This window comes from Castor canadensis, chromosome 7 (assembly GCF_047511655.1).
Source record: "Castor canadensis chromosome 7, mCasCan1.hap1v2, whole genome shotgun sequence".
NCBI lineage: Eukaryota > Metazoa > Chordata > Mammalia > Rodentia > Castoridae > Castor > Castor canadensis.
The window spans coordinates 35,682,738-35,698,104 of NC_133392.1; the positions used below are offsets into that span (position 1 = coordinate 35,682,738).

General features: G+C 50.9%; 1 protein-coding gene and 1 long non-coding RNA gene across 15 annotated transcripts in view; one reads left to right on the forward strand and one right to left on the reverse strand.

Moving 5' to 3' along the window:
- The window catches only part of LOC141424775 (probable guanine nucleotide exchange factor MCF2L2), a 139,296-nt gene that overhangs the window by 102,266 nt on the left and 21,663 nt on the right, over window positions 1-15,367 (forward strand). Inside the window, exon 1 of one of the 14 annotated variants that reach the window (XR_012449677.1) lies at window positions 2,676-4,737. The exons of 12 other annotated variants lie outside the window; for them this stretch is intronic. The gene's annotated coding sequence lies outside the window, so the exon portion shown is untranslated. Of the gene's footprint in view, window positions 1-2,675; window positions 4,738-5,190; window positions 5,650-15,367 lie in introns of those variants that run through there. One more of the 14 variants, XR_012449678.1, reaches the window with a different exon arrangement.
- LOC141424776 (uncharacterized) lies at window positions 1,977-2,989 on the reverse strand. Its single transcript, XR_012449683.1, has 2 exons — window positions 2,856-2,989; window positions 1,977-2,682 (listed from the first exon to the last, which is right to left on the reverse strand). It is a non-coding gene; the product is annotated as an uncharacterized lncRNA (long non-coding RNA).

Below are 15,367 nucleotides of genomic sequence, written 5' to 3' on the forward strand. Positions count from 1 at the left end.
GGGAGAGGGTTAGGGTTAGGGTTGGGTTAGGATTAAGGTTAGGTTGGGTTAGGGTTGAGCTAGGATTAGGATTAGGGTTAGGGTTAGTGTTGGGTTAGGGTTAGGGTTAGGGTTGGGTTAGGATTGAGTTAGGGTTAGGGTTAGGGTTAGAGTTGGATTAGTGTTAGTGTTAGGGTTAGGGTTAGGGTTAGTATTGTGGTTGAGTTAGGGTTAGGGTTAGTGTTAAGGTTAGTGTTAGGGTTAGGGTTAGAGTTAGGGTTGAGTTAGGGTTGAGTTAGGATTAGAGTTAGGGTTAGGGTTAGGTTAAGGTTAGGGTTTTGGTTAGTGTTGGGTTAGGGTTGGGGTTGGGTTTTGGGATTAGGGTTTTGGTTGGATTAGGGTTAGGGTTAGGGTTCGATTAGGGTTATTGTTAGGGTTGGTGTTGGGTTTTGGGATTAGGGATATGGTTGGATTAGGGTTAGGGTTGAGTTGCGATTAGAGTTAGGGTTAGTGTTAGGGTTAGGGTTAGGTTAAGGTTAGGGTTTTGGTTAGTGTTAGGTTAGGGTTAGGGTTGCGTTTGGCTTTTGGGATTAGGGTTTTGGTTGGGTTTGTGTTATGGTTAGTGTTAGGGTTGGGTTAGGGTTAGGGCAGTCAAAATAGCCATTAAGGCTCACAGCAGTGGTTGGATTAAGGAGATCTGTGGTTTTGGGAAGGGGAGAATAAAGAGGAAAGATGGAGGGGTTGAATTCAACTATGATATATTTTAAGAACCTTTGTAGTTGTCACTCCGATATAACAATGGTGTGATCATAAAATAAAGAAGGAAAAACAAGGAATACACACACAAAGGACAGAAGTGTCCTTCACGTCCAATCCCTGGCTCTGTATCAGTGGTCCCTTTTGTCTGGGTGAGGTGACCCATGCCTTGTCTCAATGAACATGGCTCAGTATTTAGCTGGCCATATTAGGAGGCCATACTGTCTCACTGCAGGCCATGCTGGGAGCCTTCGAGCCCCCCGAGGAGCCATTGCCCCCAGGTCACCAGGACACAGGGTGGGAGGAAAGTGTTTTGTTGAAAGTCCTTTCTCTTGGTGGCCCAGGCCACGGAAGCTTGAAGGTGGCCTGATTTCTCCTACAGCATCCCACACACCCTGTTTCTTATCACATGGGGTCCCCTGGATACTGAGAAAGCTTCTTTGTGTGGGGACACTGAGGCTGGTGGCTGGTCACCCTGCTCAGTTCTCCATGTCACCACACTGGGCTTTGTTATGGGGCCTCCCTTCCCTGTCACCTTCCAGGGTCCTGGGCACCTGTCACACGGGCAGTGCTGTCACCCTGGTGGTTTCTCTGTGTCTTCTTGGGCCTGTGGACACTGGGCAGCGCCAATGCCTTCCTGGTCCCCTCACTTTCCAAGGTCCCCCTCACTTGTCCCTGCAGGTGTGTCCTCCCCAGGCTGGGGACCCACTTTGTTGGGGTAACTCCACCCCACGGTGGTCCCCCTTCTGGCTCCCCCTCCTGTAAATGCCTGCAAATGTCACCTCCCCCATCAGAGAATCAAATGACTCTTCTGACATCGCTTTTGGGGTCATGAGACCTGGTCCTGTCCCTGTCCCTGTCCCTGTGGGAACCCAGATGCTTCCGCCTGTGCCCTGACTTCTCTCTCTCTCTCTCCTCTGTCCCTCCTCTCTTCTCCCCTCTCCTTTCTCAATCTTTTCTCTCTCTCTCCTCTCTCTTCTCTCCTCTCTCTCCTCTCACTCTTCTCTTTCTCCTCTGTCCCTCCTCTCTCTTCTCTCCTCTCTCTTCTCTCTCTCTCTCCCCCCCTCTATCTTCTCTCCTCTCTCCTCTCTCTCGTCTTCTCTCTGTCTCTCTCTCTCTTCTCTCCTCTCTTTCATCTTCTCTCCTCTCTGTCTCTCTCTCTCTCTCTCCTCTCCCCCCCCCCCTTAGACATAATAGCGACCTGTGACAGTCACAGAGGGAAACTCTCCTCCACCCAAGCAATTTTTGGTTTTGTTTTTTTTTTTTCATTTTATTTTCCGTGGCAAATTTCAAAAGGAATAAAATGCACAAATTCTCTGGTTTTCTGTTTTTCACTCTGACAACAGCAACCGAGCCAATCAAAAACTCTTCTCCAGCTTTTGTCACTTGAAAAATAAGTTTTGTAAGATTGTCACCAGGAGTCCCCTGCCTTTCCCACCCCTCCCCCACAGGCCAGTAGCCTGTCTGTCCATCTGTCTGTCCTGCTTGTTTGCAGGGCTGGAGCCCAAGGCCAAGGTCCCCAACACTGCTCCCCAGGGCCTGGTGCCAGCCCTACAGAGGTCCCCATAACCACTTGGGGACAGGGTTCCCACCCCGCACAACTCCCCCCTTGTTCTCTGCCCGCTGCTGCCATAAAACTACAGGATTTTTTTCAGCACAAAGTAGAAAAAGAGCCTCCAAATTCAGTAACGAAACCTCAGCAGCTTGCAGTTGGGCAAGATGGAAGTTAGAGAAAGAACTTCCTCTCTCTTCTCCGTCTGGATGGTCATCACGTCACCGAGTTTCCCGTGCAACAACCCTTCTGCTTCCACAATCTGAAGTGGCACCTACACTTCTACAAGCAACACAGAAAGTCACAGGCCGGGCGTGGTGACACACACCTGTAATCCCAGGCGCTGAGAAGGATCGCCATCTGAGGCCAGCCTCAGCAGAAACTCAAGACTGAATCTGAAAAAAAAAAAATAAAGGAGAGACAGATTACATAAATCGACGTTCTATGATATTTACCCATAATCAAGAGCCTCTCCTTCCAATGGCACTGATAATATAATAATAATATTTTAGTGAGAATGAAACGGTTGTAAATTGACTTCTTGTCCACCGTAGATGAGAACACTCACCACGTCAGCTGAGGAGCCCCGAATGAATCCAAGACTCACTGGAGCCCCCGGGTGCAAGGCCAACGCCCATCTTCCCCCATCTCCACCCGTCTTCCCCACTTGTCCTGTATTTATTTATTTATTTATTTGTCTTCCTAACAAATTTGACTTAGTGATAGTTGTAAGAATAGCTGATGGCGATGGGGAAAATGGACTCTGGTGCCCTGTGGGTGGCAACTGTGAATTAGTGAAGTGAGGTCAGCCTCGGTGTCCATCAACGGAAAACGTAGAGCATAGACTCGGTGGAGTATTACTCAGCCACAAAGAAGAACGGAAGTTCGTCGTTTGCAGGAAAATGGACGGAACCAATCATCGTGTTAAGCAAAATGAGCTGGACTCAGAAAGACGGAGATGGCATCTTTTCACAAAGATGTGCAATCTAGACTTAAAAGGAAAAAAGAGACGTGAAAGCAAACGGAGCAATCTGGGGACAGGGGACCGGTGGAGGGTGGAGGGGACAGAAGGGGCGTTACAAGTGTGAAAACGGAGCCCAATTTCATATCTTTTTAGCTGGGTATTTGCTTGCACACCCTTCCTGTGGCGCCGCCAGCCTGTGACGGTGGCCCTGCTCTGGTCCCTCAATCCTGGTCAGCTTATGACTTTACGAGCCAGTTCTGCTCGTGAATATCAGAAAAAACGAGGCCACTCGACCTCCGATGATTCACAGAGGCCTCTGACCATTGTCCGTGTGTCCGTCAGGGTTTTTTAAATTGCTGTAATATTAATTATTATTATTGGTGGGACTCGAGTTTGAACTCAGGGCCTCACACTCTTGAACCACGTCTCCCGTCCGTTTTGCTCCAGTTAGAGATGGGGTCTCCTAGGACTGGCCTCGAACCTCGATCCTCCTCATCTCAGCCTCCCACCTAGCTAGGGCAGTTGACTGACTCTTGGTTTTTAAGATTGAAATGTTTGGGGGGAGAATGCAAAGAGCCATGGACGCCCTCTAGGGAGTCCTCAAGTGACATAAATTTATGTCACTTTGTGAGTTATCTGGAAGTCACTCACAGACATGACGCTGCTTTCTATCCAAATGGCTCAGTGTGCAGCAGTGACGGAGGACAACGTCTCAGAGTGGTGACCAAAACCAGGACAGAGCCAGTCTCCAGACCTTAACCCAATCTCACTGAGATTCCAGTGGTCCAGATTTGCAAGGGAGCTGTCACTCGGAGGAGTCTGAGGCTGTGGGTGAGGCAGAGCCTGCTCTGCAAGCGTGAGGCCCTGAGTTCAAATCCCAGTGCCACTAAATAAAAGAAAAAAACCCAAAAGGCACAAAGTAATCAGCGATCGCGGATGGGAAGATACTGTTCAGAAGTGTTCTCCCCACATCGATCAGAGTGATCCCAGTCAAAACGCGGGTGGGTCTAATTTTTACAGAAATTCACGGATTCTGCTGGGGATTTACCCTCTGTGACTTCGAGGCCACGGGGACTTCGTCCTCGTCCAGAGGGACGTGTGCAAAGGACGGAATGGGACAGAAAATCCAGAAGGCCAGGCATGTACGGGAAACTGCTTTTGGCCAAGTGCAAAGGTCACTCCCCGGGAACAGGTTGTGCTTTTAGATAAGCAGTGGCAGGAGAGGCGTACACCGTGTGCACCAAAGTGAACTTTGAGGCCCGCTTGGCACTGGCCCTAAATCTTAACTGAAAGTAAGTTACAGTTAGAGAAACAAACAAAAAAAAAAAACCCAAATGATAAAGCTAACCTCCAAAAGAAAATCCTCGTGACCTGGAGCGTGCAAGACTTTCTTCCAGACACCACTAAAACATTTCTGCAAAAATGTCGCTATTCTCACTGAGGACAGGGAGGGAGGAGCAGGAGCACAGCTTAGAGATGGCTGCAGGTCAGTTCCCGGGAGGCGGAAGCAACAGGGCGGCTACCGCGGCGCCTCCGCGCCCCGCCCCGAGGGCCCAGCCGGCCGCGCGGGGACGCGAGACGGGAGCGGGCCTGGCAAGCGCGCGCGCGGGTGTGCGCGCGTGTGCCCGGGGTGGGGGCTGCGGGCCGGGGCACATACTCACACGCGCCCGTGACTCGCCGGGCGGAGCGGGCCAGAGTAGGCTCCAGAGACGCGGCGGCGGCCGGGAGGAGGAGGCAGCGGAGCAGCCGAGCGCAGGCCGCGCTGTCCCGACGGGAGCAGCGCCGGGTTCCAGTGCACCGCCGCCGAGCCTCCTCCTCCGCCTCCACCAACGCGCGGCCCGCGTCCCCTCGGCCGCCAGCCGGCGGGGCATGAGTGCAGAGGGGCCGCGGCCGCCCCACGTGCCGCCCAGGCCGTGACCGGGCGGGGGGCGGCCGCACGCGCGCCCGGGGCCCATTGGGGCGCCGAGCCGGGCGCAGCGGCGGTGAGCGGCGGGAGCAACCATGGACTGCAGCCTCGCGCGGACGCTCGTGCGCAGATACATGAGTGTGGCCCTCGGCCGGGGGCGGGAGGCCACCCGAGGCTCGGCACCCCGCTCGTCCGGAGCTTGGGACGGGCGCCCCGTCCTCCTGCGCGCGGCCCGGCTCGCCCCTCCTCGGTGGGCTGGCGCGGTGGTCAGCGGGAGGCGTGGGACCGGAGATGGTGTTGGCGCCACTGGGTTCAGAAGTGACCTTTGCAAGCTTCGCTGCCTGACAGTGGCCAGTCCAGCGGGAGGGGCAGAGTTCGGTTCACCGCGTCGGTGGTGACCCGGTGGACACCGGCAGGCAAGATTAGGGAGTTGATTTTGTCTCACCCAGGAGAGGGAAAGCGGAGCCCCGAGAGTGGCGCCATCGGATGCAGGTACCAAAGGGGTGTGTGCAGAAGAGGAGGAGAACTGTCCCGGGCAGCCTCCTTCCTGTGTCCCGCACAAGGCACTATTGTCCCCGCAGCTGGCGGCCTCTGGCAGTCACAGGTTTGGCAAAGCGCGGCCGGGCTCCACGCAGAGGCGACCGTGGGCGCTGCGCTCTTCCTGACGCGGAATTGCCTTAGGCGGCCTCCTTTGAGTGGAGACCAGGTGCAGGTTCCCTAGGGGAACGCCACACCTGTGCGGTTCCCCTGGTTGTATCCACTGACCCGAAGACCGGAGTCAGGGCACTTTGTGCGCTCTGGGCAGCCACCCGATGGCCAGGAAGCTGGGGCGTTGGACCCGCGCCACGTGCCTCCCATGCATCTGTGACTCTGGCGGGGAAGGGGACTTAGCAGACCCAGGTTGGCCCACAAGTTTTGTATGTAATGTGAGTGGGTGGTGAATGACGTGACACACATGTTGTGGAAGACCCGATAGGTGATGGTAGGGACCAGGTAAGTGAAAGAGGAGATTTTATTGGGCAGGGGTCTTATGTTCTCAGTCCTGCCCCTCAGGCGGTGAGGTCCCCTGGCAGGGGAAGTGGAGAAAGTGAAGTAGCATTGCTGAAGATGTACTCGGTGTTCCTAGTTGATTCCATTCCCTTCCAGCAGTAACGGCAATAAAAGAGAGCCAAACTCTGGGAAATCCTTGAGAGGTGATGGGTGGTCTTCATGGCCCCTGTAGAGACTCCCTCCCTGTGGTCCTCTCTTCCCACCAGCCTGACTACTGAGCAGACTTGTAGCCCATGGCGGGAAGGGGACCATGCTGTCTTCCTTGCTTCCTCCAGGCCTCTGCCGTTTTATGTATATCGATCTAGATAAAAACTATCATGTTATGTACAATTTCAATTTGCTTTTGCTGAATTCTTACGCCTATGAAATCACATTTTCTCTTGAACCTAGCAGGTAAATATTCTTTAGTGAGCTTTTCTGGCACATGAATTATCTGGTGATGTTCTGGAATGTGAGTTATAGGTCACTGCTATTTCTGTCTTCTCATTGCACATTGTTACTTGCATCTAGCTCCTTCAACATACACACTTGCACAACCATTCATATCTATGACTTTAAACTGATGTCTGTGCTATTAAACTAATTTGACTTTTTCCAGAAACATGATCTGTTTTCTGGTAATTTCGTTATCTTAATACATTGAACTAATTAAATCATATATCCCTTTGCTAGAGAAAAAAAGTCTAGGATTCATGGCCTCAGGGTTTCCTTAGCTTGTTTCATAAAAACGAGTGAATACACCTTCTTCCCTCCACTGTTGGCATCGGCAGTCCTGGGATGGAGGGAGCTCCTGAGCTCCCTGTGAGCCCCGGGGTCGCAGAAGACAAAGGAGTTGTTGGAAAAATTCTCTAGGTGCTTGGTTCTGGGTTTATCCAGAGCATTAGAACATATAGAGCATTCTGCTCTGGTTAGGCCATTGTCCTCCAAATCCCGTGTCACTGGTGTTTGTTGACATAGGCTGCACAGAACTGTTTGTACTGATCAGTGGAACTGTGCTTATGTGCTAGGAAGTAGTTTATGTGCCCTGAGGTAGTTTATCCACAGTGTAACTTTTTTAAAAACATGCAAAGGGCACGATGGAGAGCGAGTGCTGTCTCCTTTTTAGAGACTTGAGGAGGAAAGGGAGATTCAGGCAGTGGGGGATATCCTGAGAGGAAGCAGCCTGGCCTTGTGAGTTACCTGCAGATGCTGTGGGAGGCTGCCTGACGCCAGCCTGTGTCTCACTGCAGCCGTGTGGTGGGGACAGGTAGCAAACACTTGTGCTGCCTCAGTGCTCTTGTCTGAGGATAATAGGGACCCATGTCGTGGAGTTATAGTGAGGATTGAGTTAGTACAGGAGAGGAGTCTGGCTCCGAGGAGAGTGTTCAGCCAGTTTATCACCACAGGTGCTCATGGGGTGCAGTACCTTTGCGGGATCTCTTGGTGGACTCTGGCCAGCAGAGCCTGGGCTATGGTTGAGAGATAAACTGAGCTCCCTATATTGAGCAGTGTGTAGGGTTCATGTGGGGTTCGAATTCTTTAAAGCAAGGTGTGGTGTTGTAGCATAGGCCAAGCAGAAACATTTGGCCATAAACTCTATTTGGGGCTAGGTGCTAGTGGCTCACGCCTATAATCCTACTTACTCAGGAGGCAGAGATCAGGAGGAGCATGGTTCGAAGTCAGCTCAGGCAAATAGTTTGTGATCTCCTATCTTGAAAAAAATCTATCACAAAAAAGGACTGGTAAAGTGGCTGAAGTAATAGAGCACCTGCCCAGCAAGCATGAGGCACTGAGTTCAAACTCCAGTACCACCAAAAAAAAAAAAAAAAGTCATCGTAGTTCAGGCCCTTTTTTGGATGACACGAATCTCTCCCTTGTCCTTCATGCTTCACACGAAGGGGATTTGATTTTTCTCCACATTTCCGTCCGTAGGTCAAGAGCGTCATTCTCTTGTGTCTGTAATTTGTGTTGTGGTTCACCCTGGGTGCAGTTTCTTCTGTTTTATTGCTTCTCAAGAATTCCTGCCTCTATCCTCATAAGTTTTGTTTTCCTGAACATTTTTATCATTCTGAGAGAGCAAACTTTGAAAAAATCTGAAGGCTTTCCTTGCTGACAGTAGATACTTATTTTTGGAACAAGCTGTGTGTTCCACTAGAATTTCTTTATAATAAATAGAAAAACATTTTTAGTCCTTGAACATCAAGCAAACAGTGCCTTACTCCTCCTACAAGTTTAACCCTATGTGAAGATGTTTCTGCTTCTCTTTATTTTTTATTATCAAATGGTTTGTAACAGCGGACATCCGTGTGCGGCTGTGAGCTCGCCCGTGCTAATACACTTCTTTGTTTGATGCAGTTGTGCCAGTCCTTCATGGTTTGGAGTTGCTTCTCCTAATCTATCATTAGATGACACAGGGTCTGCCTGTTGTCATTCTCCCAGAGTCTGCACTCCAGGACACGGAGTGAAACCACTTTAACCACCAAGGCCTTCAGGTGTTAGAAATAAGTGAATCCTTAGGCAGATACTCTCAGATTAATGGCTGGTCTGTCTCTGGCAGGCAGAGAAGACTTGTAAAGTTTATAATTAACACATGTTTAACTAGGCAGCAGTCAGACGAGTTTGTCGAGTGCCTGCCTGTTTTCAGGGGCTCGGCTTGTGTGTTTCAGAGCTGTGTAATTGAACCTTTAGGTTCTAGCTGCTGCCATAAATCCTTCCCTTTGTCCTGCACCTCTCCAGTGAATGTGTGTTCATTAGAGCAGTTGATCCTCAGTTGTTTTTATTTTGTGCCAGAGACTAAATTTAATAACCTAGGGGAAAGAGGTTTATATAATTACAGCCAGTTGTATTTCTGGGGATGAGGGCACTGTCCTCAGTTTACAGTTAGTTAAAATGACATTGTAAAATTGCCAGGAAACCCACAGTATCCCACTACCCAGATGTGCTGGGCTGTCGAACTCAAGTACAAATTGTTCTTTGATGCTTGGGCCCTGCAAAAGCAAGGCTAATGCAAGCTTCCTGAGTCCCACTGGCAAATGCTTTCTTGTCTAAGGTAAATGCAGGTAAAAGTGTTGTTTATTTGCAATACAAATCAATAGAGAGCCATTTTTACAGTATAGGAGTCCAGCAAGATTGAATCAGGGACTGTTTTTGCTTTCCCTTGGATGCTGCTGCTGTCTGAGAAGTGCAGTTTTGGATCACTGGTTCAGGCATTGGGCTGGTGGAGTGGCTCAAGTGGTACAGTGTCTGCTTAGCAAGCATGAGGCCCTGAGTTCAAACCCCAGTACCAACAAAAAGAAAGAGTTCAGGCATCAGAGACCGATGGAGTTGTGCTCACATCCTCCCTGGACCACCACCTGGAGTGTGTCTGGGCTGGTTGAGGTCCCTACATTGGGGTCTTCTTTGTAGAGCTGGATCATTAACTGTGCTGAGTGTTGGACTGAGACACAGCACCTGCATGTGGCAGTGCTTAGCAGGTGTGATACTTTGTGGCCACTCTGCAGTGCTTCTCAGGATACTGTTGCCTCTCAGACCTCCCTCTGCCTCTTCACCTGGACTTTTGCAGAGAGCAGCAGTCAACAGCACGCCCCTGCCATGTACCCCACAGCCCTGCTCTGTTGTGGTGGGGGCAGATGATAGAGGCCAGTCCTGCAGCATGTACTGTGGAGGTGACATGGTCTGCCTGGTACACAGTCCTATCTTCACATCTGCTTTTCCTTATGGCTTATTGAATGCAGCTGACCAGTCTTTCTCTTCTCCCACTTCATCTTTATCCCACTCAAGGTTGCTTTTCTCAGGGTCTCTGTGGCCTCCTTCAGGGCCCCTCTGCTTCACACTTGACCTCAGCAGCATCCATTGAGGTTCACATATTCACAGCTTATCTGTAGTGAGTGTACCATGTGCACATGGACACATCAGCAATCCCATCCCGAGGAACTCACCCTGCAGGGACAGGCAGGCAGAGAGCGAGTAAAACAAGCAAACATCAGCGTTGGCAGGAACTAGAAAGTGTTGAGCACTGAGGAAACAGTGGGATGGATGAAATTAGAATGGGAGTGGGGGTGTTATTTTTTTACCACTGTATCAAATACCTGAGAGAAACAGATATTTCCCTCCTTTAGAGGAGGAAAGACTTACTTTGGCTCATGGTTTTAGAGGTTTTAACCTGTGGTCCTGGCTTTACTGTTTCTCAGCTGTGGAGAGGCAGGACATCATGGTGAAAGGAAGAGCATGGAGGAACAAAGTTGCTCACCTCATGGTGACTAGAATGAATAGAAACACAGGGAGGGATGGGAACAAGATTACTCTTTCCAGGTCAATCACCCAGTGACCTTTTTCCTCCAACGAGGCTCTACCTTCTGCTTTGTTTCTGCCTTCTCGCAATAATCCATCAAGTCGTGAACTCATGAGTGCATCAATCCACAGATTGATCCCATGACCCAATCACCTCTCAATGATTGGCTCCATCAGTGGGGGGACCAAGCCTTCTTTGAGCCTGTTTGGGGGGACACTTCATAGCCAAACCATTACATTGGGATATCACACCTGGCTAAGCAGTGTCCTGAGGACTGAGGGATGGACTAGACCAGTATTGGGTCGTGCATCCATGGAAAGAAAGGCAAATGAGGGGTGTGATGGTGGCCCTGGGCGCTGGAGAAGTCCAGCGACTTTCTGGCTTTCTGCTGCCTGCCACTGCCCCTTTTGGGTCTTTGTGGGCTTTCTGCCCTCACCAGGGTCATGGCCTCAGCGTTGGTAAGCTTCTCCCTTCTACATGGACACCCCATCCTCGGATATCTCACATTCACTCCTCTGCCCAGTTCACTCCCCATGTGCCTGAGCACTCCTGTGTAGTTGGAACCCTGTGACATTTGATAAGAGTCAAAAGGACCAGGACCATCATGACTGTGGCCCCAAGAAAGCTGCCCCAGGGCTATTTGATGTAAACCTCATGGTATTTCCAGGGACTTGAATGGTTAACATCTTTTAACACCGCTTCAAACTTTTGGATTCTCTGTCCTTGATTCACTTCATAGAGTCATGGGAATGAAGAGGTGGATGGAGCTCTGTCTGATGCTCTGGTTCTTCAGGCTAAGGACCCAAGCCATGGCCTCTGCTCTGTGCCAGTGACCTACTGCAAAGCCTGTCTGTGCTCAGACAGCTGCCCTTCCTGGGGACCCTGGCTGGTCCTGCCATGACCACTCTTCTGGGCTTTGTTTCTGTTTCTTTTGCATGCATTCCTTGGACCTCAGAGCCCCAGAGGGAGGGAAGAGCAATGACGCCTCTCTGCTGATAGAGCGAAGCTGTGACATCCAGATCGAGGCAGTTTAAAATTATGAGTTCTTCAGAACTGGCCTCGGCAATCCCTTGGAACACTGTAGACACTGGGTACCTACTTTGTGCTTTCTCAGCAGGGGCTTCCAGTTCTCCTTAGCCTCTTCCAGTGCCCGGTTCTGGCACAGCAGGGAACTGGTCCTGGTGTGGTTGCCTTGGCCACCCAGTGGCTTTAAGACCAGTTGAGTTTCTTGTCAATACTTAAACACAGGCTAGTGCCCATTAATATCCACATTTCCCAATTCTTTCAGGGTCACCCTCTGGCAGTACTGGTCAAGTTGTTTCCCTGTTGACCCAGCCGATGGAGGGGGTGGCTGTTTAGGGACATCCAGTGCTGGCTCTGTTCCCCTGAGCTGTTCAGCTCGTGTTGGCTGCATGTGACCTGTTCCTCTCCACCCCCCCCCCTCCAAAAAAAAGGATACAGGCTTTTCTGGTTTGGGCCTACATCTGAGGAATCTAAAGTTGTTTTTCGAGTTCTTAATTGTGCCTTTTCTGTTTCTCGCTTTGTCTCTCTATTTATGCTTCACAAGATAGAGGAAGGGAGCAGTAGGGGAGAGTTCTGCTCATCATATATCCTAAGAAGGGGAGGACACTGAGACCCACCAGGCTGGGACTCAGTAGGGAGGACTTGGGCTTTCTCTGTCCACTCCTTCTAAAGGCCTGGGCTCATGCTGGACCTCAGCATCAAGCTAATTGCTAGCTGTCTCTTCACATCAATCCTTTAAACACTTTCAACACTTTTGGATGGAGTGGGAGGGAAGCTGGCTTTATGAATGACAGTCATGTGCTTCCCTCTCATGTGACATCCAGGGATTTGTCAGTGATATGTGTTTACTTATTTTCAGTTGCCTTTCCTTGAAGTTCTCATCACTCCTAAGAGCTGAGCTGGTCAGGTAAAGGTGACTTAGAGACATGTTTTCAGTTCTCATTCCAAATGTGTTTAATAACCACCTCCACCCTTCCTGATTTTTTGTCCTTGCAAAATGCTTATCTGTTTTTCACTTTTGTGGTTATCAGGAATGAGACCACTTCTCGGGAGGCATAGTGAAAGGTTTCTGTTGGAACCACGGACTTGGCCTCTTTTCCTGGGAGGTCGCATTGTGGCTGTATTGCTGGACATCATGGTTCTGTGGCTGTGGCTGGCTGCATGAGGGGCTGGTGGCTCACTTAGAGATCAGAAAGTCCAATTTGTGTTTTGAAGGCAGAGAATTTTCACAAAGGTAGGTTGACACGGGTAAGAATGGTCTGGCCCTGCACGTGCTTTGCTTTGCCAGATCTCGATCTCACACGTCTGGCAGCCCCGTGTGTGATTGGTGCCCTCTGTGGTCTTTGGTGCTGGGCAACCTGCTGGGTGATGCCTACTGTGTCTTCTGTGGCCAGCACCCTCCTGGGTGGTGCCTGACGTGGTCTTTGGAGGCCAGACAGCATGCTGGGTGGTGTCTATCGTGGTCTTCTGTGGCCAGGCACCCTGCTGGGGGGTGCCACATCAAGCACTCAGAGGCAGTTGAAAAAGGAGTTCAATGGTCTCTGCCGACTTGTCCCTGGGTGGTGAGGATCAGATGCACTGTGTACATGAAAACAGTCTGTACATTCAAAAGTGCTATGAAAATAACTCAGCCGAGGGCTGTTGATTTCTCATGTCTCTCATGTGACAAAGGTAATTTTTTTTTCTTTCTGACCTAAGGGGAGTGAAGATAATTTTTTTTTTTTTTCTGGTTGGAGGATGAGAAAAGCCTTGAAAGAGAAGGTTTGTTATTTGTGAAAAAGACAACTAGATGAAAAGCCAGTGAGTTATACATTCTGCAGAGCTGGGAAGAGCTGGGGATGGAGGTTCTCCATGCTCTGTGCAGCTGATCCTAGGCCCAAAGAAAGTAGAGGAAAGGGCCACCATGAGAGGGTGTGGATGGACTGTCCCAGAGGTCCTCCCCAGAGCAGCCTGAGCCACGCTGGTGGCATCTCAGCGGAGGGGGACTGGATTCCCTGCTGTCTGGTATAAGGGTTTGCCCACATCTCCCACTCAATCTAGGATGGAGAACTGTGTCCTTCTGCCACAAGAAAACTGGGTTTTGTCCAGGTCACCACAGTCAGGATTGTGGTCAGCTGAGTGGGTCTTTTGATAGCAATGATGCCTGATCTCACCATGCCAGGTTTCTCTAAGGTAAGGGGTGGTCATTCACCCACTTTGCCCCAGTGATGCCCATCCTAGGATAGTAGTCACAGCATCCCTGTCTCTCGCAAAAGTGTCACATTTGCATAGAAGGTTATGCGCCGCCCTCCCCCCAGGTGGGGTGTGACCACACAGGACCTGTGCCTCTGCCTTGAGTTCAGGGCAACCCTCCACTAACATCCTTCTCCCTCACCTTGTTGGAGAATTTACCTTCATGCATGCCTACTTTCCTTGCATTCTTGTGAAGTCCTGTACTGAGACCTCTGGCCTTGGGTTTGGAGAAGAGCTCATGTCTGACTGTGAGGAGTGCCGGCCCCTGCCAGGGCTGCAGCCTCTCAGGTGTCTGTGGAGGCAGGGACAGGTCAGGGTGGAGGAGAACTGGAGGGTGTGGCTGTGCATAGGCAAGGTGCAGAGAGATTGCCATCCCTACCATCACCATCGGCCTTGGTGCCCTGATCCCGATGTCCTCTCCTTGAACAGACCCATCTCATTCATGAGGGAGAACCCTAGGATGTTGTTCGGAAATCACAAATGTGTCAAGTGTATTTTGTCTGCCTATTTAAAGTCTCATATGGCTACCGAGAGGGTACCTGGTGTTTGGTGTACAGCTAGATTTGTGTTTAGTTTTCCCTTGAAGGTGAAGAGTCGGGGTTGTAGGCAGCAAGATGGTCCTCTACCCCCAAGAGCACACTCTGAGCTTCCCTGGCTGAACTGCAGAGAGCTACCGAGACACTGAAGGCAGAACCAGAGTAGGAAGCAGCAAGTGTCTGGGCAGAGAGCACAGCCATGACACGTGGCTGAGGCACAGGACAGCATCACCACGGCAGGGAGTCATCTGGGGCTGCCCTCGTGTCATCCATTTGTTGCCCTAGCCTCATTTGTGTTCAGAGCCTGGCAGACTGCTGACCTGGCCCAGTGTCATCACCTGTAATGATGCTTGAAGTCTCAATGGCAGCCCTCTGTGGTGTGTTCAGACACCTTGTGAAAGTGACCAGGGAGCCCTGCAGAGCCTGGCTTTCTCCTGCTGTTGCTCTCCATTGTGGTTACAGTGGAAGCAGTGCTGGGCATCTCCTCCAACCACCCTTGTGTCTGGCCCCCATCCCCATCCCATGCCTCTCCTGGGTGTGTGCCCTTTTCTCTGAGTCTTTGCACTCATTTTGCAGCAGTTTCTCCCACCTGCCTGCATCTGTCCCCTCACAGTGAGCACAGTGTCTGAGAGCTGACTAAACTTGTCAGATTGGTGCAGGAAGCGCAGGCAGGCCAGAGGCAGATGGAAGGGTTTGTCTACGCCTGTGAGTTTGCGGACTCTGGGTGCCTCTGCTTCAGGTTCAGGCTCTTCCCTGAGTCCTGGTAGATGGGACCAGCAGCTTGACTTTCTGAAGTGGCAATCTGGTGAGTGTGCAAGTTGGATTGTCCAGAAGACTGATGTTAAGAATGTGACCAAGGGAAGAACAGTCCTTACTGTGAAAATGGCCGTGTTGCAGTGTTACTTGCTAAGACACCTGGGGTGGGTCTGAGTGCACCTGGTGGTGGTTGCTGGTGCCCTAGCACCTCAGATGTGAAGCTGAGACAGTGCGCCTTTACCTCAGTGACCTTGGCGCCATCAGGACCCCTTGGCGGGAGTTAATCAAGGCTGGATGTGTGAGCTCGGTGTCCACAGGGCTGGGCTTTGACTGGGTGCCTTTT